Consider the following 6,525-nt stretch of genomic DNA (forward strand, 5'->3'; position numbering starts at 1 on the left):
TTATACAAAGGTTCTCATGGTTGGGGCAGTCGCCGACCCAGATCCCATCTCCTACGAATACCACGGGAAAAGCAAAAGCGGAGATAAGATTCTTTTCTAATTATTAACTCTATTATCATTCCTTGTCTGCCATCTGCAAAAGGGAAAGGAAAAATAAGAAATAGAAACAAAAGCATAAAGCAGAAAGCACAAGCAGAAAGCAAAAGAAGATAAAAAGAAACAGACATAATTGTGATGGTGATGGCATGCAGAAAAGGGAATTATGGGCATGACCCATTGAGCAGAGGGTCGGATTTATTTTTGAATGATGTAATTTATTTTTCTTATCTTTCGGAGACATCTGTATAACCCCATCAAAGGGTAATAAAAAAAAAAACGGCAAGCCCAAACTAATGGGCTGGAATGTTATATGGAGGGCAAAGGCCCTTATGTCCAAAAGAGCCAGACCCTCTATTATCACCAACCAGGTGATCAAAAGTATATCCAGTACTACAAAAATTATTTGGCAGCCTGCCGCTATTATCACCAACCAGGTGATCAAAAGTACACCCAGTACTCCAAAATTATTCGGCACCCTGCCGCTATTATCACCAACCAGGTGATCAAAAATACGCCCAGTACTACAAAATTATTCAGCAACCTGCTGCTATTATCACCAACCAGGTGATCAAAAGTACGTCCAGTACTCCAAAATTATACATGAGCATCACTCATGTCAATCATACATAAACATTCATGAGCATCACTCATGTCAATTATACATAAACATTCATGACCATCATTCATGTCAACATTCATGACCATCATTCATGTCAACATTCATGACCATCACTCATGTTAATATCCATGAGCATCACTCATGTCAATCAACATAAAACATTCATGAGCATCACTCATGTCAATCAGCTTCGAAAGCTTCATTTACAGAGCTCCAGCTTCAAAAGCTTCATTTACAAAGCTCTAACTTCAAAAGCTTCACTTGCAAAGCTTCACGTACAAAGCTTCAGTGCATGGTATACAAATACCGTCTCCGAACAACCACCACTTCGGCCCATACATGGATTCAATTTGAAGTCTCTAGCCAACAGACTCTATTGACCAAAGACTTAGGGGACTACACTATGTACCATATATTGGGCCTCATAAAAAATACTTGGGGGACTTAACCCATTATTTATGTATTGAGGAACGAACCCTTATTTTATAAAAAGGACTCCCTCACTTTCATTAGAGAGCACCCATTATTCATGTATTGGGGAACGAGCCCTTATTCTATAAAAGGGACTTCCTCACCATCATTAGAGAGCACCGCCGCCAACTGAGCAACCGCATCATCGCGAGCATCAACTTTAGCCCATCATTTATGTATTGAGGAGCGATCCCTTATTCTATAAAATGGACTCCTTCACCATCATTAGAGAGCATAGCCGCCAGCTGAGCAACTGCCTCGCCACGAGCATCAACTCTTAACTCATCCCTTATGTATTGAGGAGCGAGCCCTTATTCTATAAAAGGGACTCCCTCACCTTCAACGCCACAAGCCGAGCCAACCAAAGCAACATAAGCCACAAATCGAGCAGCCTTGTAACATGTGCTACTTCTAGTTGAGCATCATTTCAGATTGAGCACCGCTTCATATCAAGTATCAGTTCAAGACGACATCTAGTTACTTCGGCCCACACATGGACTGAATTTCAAGTCTCCAGCCAAAAGACTCTCTTGACTGAAGACTTGGGGGATTACTGTTTATACCATACTTAGAGCCTCCGTATTTAGATCTCGTATAAATACTCGGGGGATTCAAATGTAATTATGTAATAAATGAAAGTGCAAATATGTAATAAATGAGGAGCCCTTATTCTATAAAATGACCCCTCACTCTCCTCATTAAGGGAAGCCAATCTTTAGGCATGACTCTCACCCTCTCAAAGCCTCGCTCTCACATTACAGATGCTCTCTTCCTCACAATCCTCTCAGAGAAATACAATATCAACGTGGACGTAGCCCAAATATTGGGGGTGAACCACGATACATCTTGTGTTCTTTACTTTCTTGCAGATTCACGGTTGGATTTACGTTGTTCCAAGACCCCTTCGGTTTTGTACATCAACAACTCTCAAACATGTGCTTCTTCCTAAGTTGTATGGCAGTAAAGGTGTTTTTGAATTATAATTGCATTTTTTCAGTACTTTTCTAGAGATCATGTGTTTTTTCTTCTAGAATTTGAAATTTTTATTAAAACTTCTATATGTTTCAAATAAAAGTGTTTTTTTAGCCAAAATGCTCACGAGCATAAACATTTTCTACATAAGCAAGAAACACTACTAAACATGCATATAATCTCATTCAACGCTCAAAGTGCTTAGATTAAAATATGCAGACTGAGTTACTAAGGACAGTGACTAAGTATGTAAGATTAAATTAAAACACCCAATTAGACTGAACGGCATCATGAGATTGAGACGGGGGCCAAGACAGAAAAATATGGAGATGACAAGAATCTGCCGCCCTTTAGAGGCCACAATAATTTGAGGCAGCTCACAAAATACTTTTAGGTTCACACTAGGAATTTATGATACATAAAATTCACTGATTAGTGTTGTCCGAGCTCAGAATTTTATGCCGGCCACAAGCGGGCATGCACGTAATTTCTGATCTCAAATTTTGATATGTGGCCCTTGTGAACAAATCAAATCAAAGTTTTAAGACTTTAATTAAGTTGTAAATTATCTTTTGTTTTCTACACGTATGAACCAATTCAAATTCAGTGCCTGCTGTGCTTTTTACAGTAGAACAATCTCCTAATGTGGCACATAGACTCATAGTTGCCGCCAGCTTTAGAAGCAAACAAGCCAGTAAAATGAAAGAGATTTCTGAAGGCTCTGAAGAATCAAACCTTGTGATCAAATGTTTATTAATTAATTAATTTAAAAAAAATAAAATATTGAAGAACGCAGGCCAAGGAATACTAGGGAAGGTGATCACTTCTCTTTTACTTTGACCATTTCTTGGGAGACTGTGATTGTAATGCTCCCCCTTCCCCGCACGCCCTTGAGGTTCCATTTCCAACAGATCTCAATTTTATATGATCTGAATTTGAATTAGAACAAATATATATTGTTTGAAATCCAATATAAAACTGTCGATTTAAGGTTTCTTGCAGTTACCCAGATTCTCTGTTCCCTATCTCTTGTCCCTACATCCTAACATCCGCTCCTCATGCTTCTAGAGGCGCTTGTAGCTAATTTTCCGCCACTAATTGGAGTTTTAGGGGCAAATCTAATGGCCACAAAGACTTCCTCTCTTGATAGTGTTTGAACCTGATTACTATCATCACCTAGTCCAGCTGATGCCGCTTGAGTTAAGCTTGTGAGTTCACCACTAAAACTTTCTGAGGACAACATTCTATGTCCTCAGTCGTCATCTTGCGTGTGACAATACGCAAACCAAACACGTGGACAATGTATAATAGTTGATATAAAGCACGTGTAGTCACTAGTGGGCTATCGCACGTGGATATACATGCTCTGATAGTATGAAGGAATTTGAGGTTCCATAATAAAAACCAATCGGTAATAATAATGGTAGTTCAGTTACTTATAAGAACATGTAAGGTCCCATATAATTTTTAGATTAGACAACATTCCGCATTACCACAAGAAAACCTTAACTTCTTTTATGGTATTGGACATGGTTTTGTCATACCTGTTTCACGCTTCTCACCAGTCTTGTTACAAAGTACGAAAATAAGATTGATGGGGGACATAACATTGTTCAATAATTTGATGTACAAATGTAAAATGGAACCAGAGTATATGCATAGAAATCTAATTCTCTATCCACACATGCATTGTAGGCTGCGCAAGGATCATTGTAACTAGTAAATTAATATTAGTTTGGACCTTTTGGTGATTTCATAGTAAATTAATAGACAATGTTAAGGCTGTTTGGTAAAAATAAAATAAAACAAATTATTATTTTTGGGTTACATTGGAGTCCGCCGTATTTTGTGTAAAATTCCGGAGACTCTCCCGTGGACCCAACGGTCCAGAACCTGCCACGTGGAGCGAGGAGAGCTCATGGTCCCTCTGACCTCTGGGTACGGTCATGACTCCATGCATAAACTATTAAACTGGGAATAGCGGGGGTAAATAAGGAAAAAAAAAGGAGAAGTTATCTTCAATTTACTATGTGACTGGCTTGAAAACTTCATATTTAGGGTTGGTTTGGTATTGCTGTGCTTTGAAAAAAGCTGCTGTGAGAATAAGCGGCTGTGAAATAAATCAGCAGAGTGTTTGGTAAACTTTTTTGTAAAAGTGCTTTTGGAAAGAAAAAAAAGTCTAATAGTAGGTCTTTTCATTAAAGGAGTCATGTAGCTCTGTGTGCTTTGAAAAAAAAGCCAGTTTTCCAAAGCTGCAAATAGCAGCTTCAGCTTTTTCCTTTGATTTCAGCTTATTCTCACAGCAGCTTCCAAAATAAGCTATTTTTTTTAGTTTACCAAACACCTAAAACCCTCACAGCTTTTTTTCATGGATGCTCTTTTTTAAGCACCCCACTCCCAAACCACCCCTTACTATTTAGGATGGAAATTATTAATATTTTAATTAAATAGATCGTTTGGTATGGAATTGTATAAAAATATATTAACGAATTTGATGAAAACATTATGAATCATTTATTTATTGTTATAATTAATTAGCGGACACAATCTTAATTTTGAACTTATTAAATAATTTTTTTAAATAATTTTTAATATAAACAGTTATAATCATAAACACATAATTCTATAAATCAAATAATAAGTGAATTTGGAAAGACCTCTTCAAAATAATTTATTCGGAGGGCAAGCACATTTTGGCTTATTGACCGACCGTTATTTACTTTGCCTTTCACCTTTTTTAAAGTGGGGGTCGGCGCTGGCGGACTTTGTGCCGACGTCACCCAGTCCATTTAGCGTTTACATTCTTTCTGGGCCTTGGACCTGTCGCTGTCAGGTCCATTAGGGCAGCCCACTGCCAGTCCTCTCTCTCTGCGCCCATTATAAAACCTCGCCACTACCCCTTCACTTTTATTCCGCACAAATATTCCCCTTTTTTTCTCCAATCTTCTTTCTGTCGATGTGGGATTCTCAAAAGCTCTCTTCAAACATGAAAGCTAGACACAAATTTCCAATCCAAGGTATGAAAAAGCTAAAACATTTTCATATATTGTATATCTTGTGCTAATATATAAAACGTCACGCATTAACCTTCGAGTTTTGATGGGATCTGTTGTACGTATGTTTTCGCAGGCTTTCAAAAAAGCGAAGACCAACACGGGAGCTTCGATTTTGGGACGACCTTTGTGGTGGTGTTAGAGGGAGGAGGTGCTTGATGTGGATTTGGTGCTATCCTAGCTGAGCTTTTTTTATTCCGTCTACATCCGTCACGACCATATCCTTTCATCTTCTACTACTTTCGCATCGATCCCTTCCCTTTTTCTTGACCTTGTAAGACCTTTTCTTGACCTTGTAAGATGTCATGCCAGGTCTGTTGTCTTTGTTTTGCATTTCGCCCCAAGTTTTGCATCGGAATTAACTGATATAGAGCTTGGCCTTTGTTCCTCATCGTTACCGCCCAATTCATCTTCTCCTTCTTGTCTATCCCTCCTGAGCTGTTCCACAATTACCTCAAACTACAAGCCCACCATAGCAAAGTCTTCCATGAAAGCAAGGACTCTTTTGCTGGTGTTCCTCCAAGCAGGGTTGTAAAAAAAAGTAGAAATTCAGAAATATTAATGAGCAGTGACATTCATATATGTTGTTTTTATTCAGTAGGAAATAAATAAAAATAAAATTCTATTTATTCTTTATTTTTGTTATAATTGCCTGCAGCTGTTACTTATTCTGTGAAGGCAGAAAATACAGAAATATGCTGTTGGCAGTCATCAGTTTCGTTGTTTTATATGTTGGCTGAGAAAGTAGGAGAATAAATATTCTCTCAGATCTGTGTAAGACTTCCCACTCGTGACTGCTGTTTTTTTTTTTCTATCTCCTTTTTCTCGAAAGACTTATTTGTAACCTGTACTGCCAGTAAAGTTCTTCATCCAAAAGCTGATGCCCCTTTATGTTAATTTTCCTTTTGTTTTTGTTGATTTTTTGGTTAATTTTATCCCTCGTAAATGTGCTGATCTGGGAGTCTGATGAGCTCAAAAATGGGGTGATTTCTCTTGTTTATATATTAGCTAGTTGTTATCAAATGAATTCATCTACTCACAAATGTCAAAGTCATGGTCATAATAAACGGACAAGTTGGCAGCGTTTTCACCCAAATCTAGGGTTTGCGAGTACTGTAGTTGATAACTCAAATTAAGGTTTGCTGAATTTAACGGCTAGCCCTGCACCAATTTTTTTTAAAAGAACTTAACAAGTAATTAGATTTGGCAAATGAGTCGTGTTTGTGTCATTAGCGTAACAAGTCGTGTCATGTCAAACCTATTATCTTAACAGGTGACTCGATAACGACCCGAGTAGTTAACGGATTGACC

At 38.0% G+C, this 6,525-nt stretch overlaps 1 long non-coding RNA gene across 1 annotated transcript; it reads left to right on the forward strand.

The window, feature by feature from the left end:
* The first annotated feature begins 5,039 nt into the window (after window positions 1–5,039).
* Window positions 5,040–5,843, forward strand: LOC114820739 (uncharacterized). Its single transcript, XR_003768188.2, has 2 exons — window positions 5,040–5,178; window positions 5,291–5,843. It is a non-coding gene; the product is annotated as an uncharacterized lncRNA (long non-coding RNA).
* The last annotated feature ends 682 nt before the right edge of the window (window positions 5,844–6,525 follow it).

This window comes from Malus domestica, chromosome 13 (genome assembly GCF_042453785.1).
Source record: "Malus domestica chromosome 13, GDT2T_hap1".
Lineage (NCBI taxonomy): Eukaryota > Viridiplantae > Streptophyta > Magnoliopsida > Rosales > Rosaceae > Malus > Malus domestica.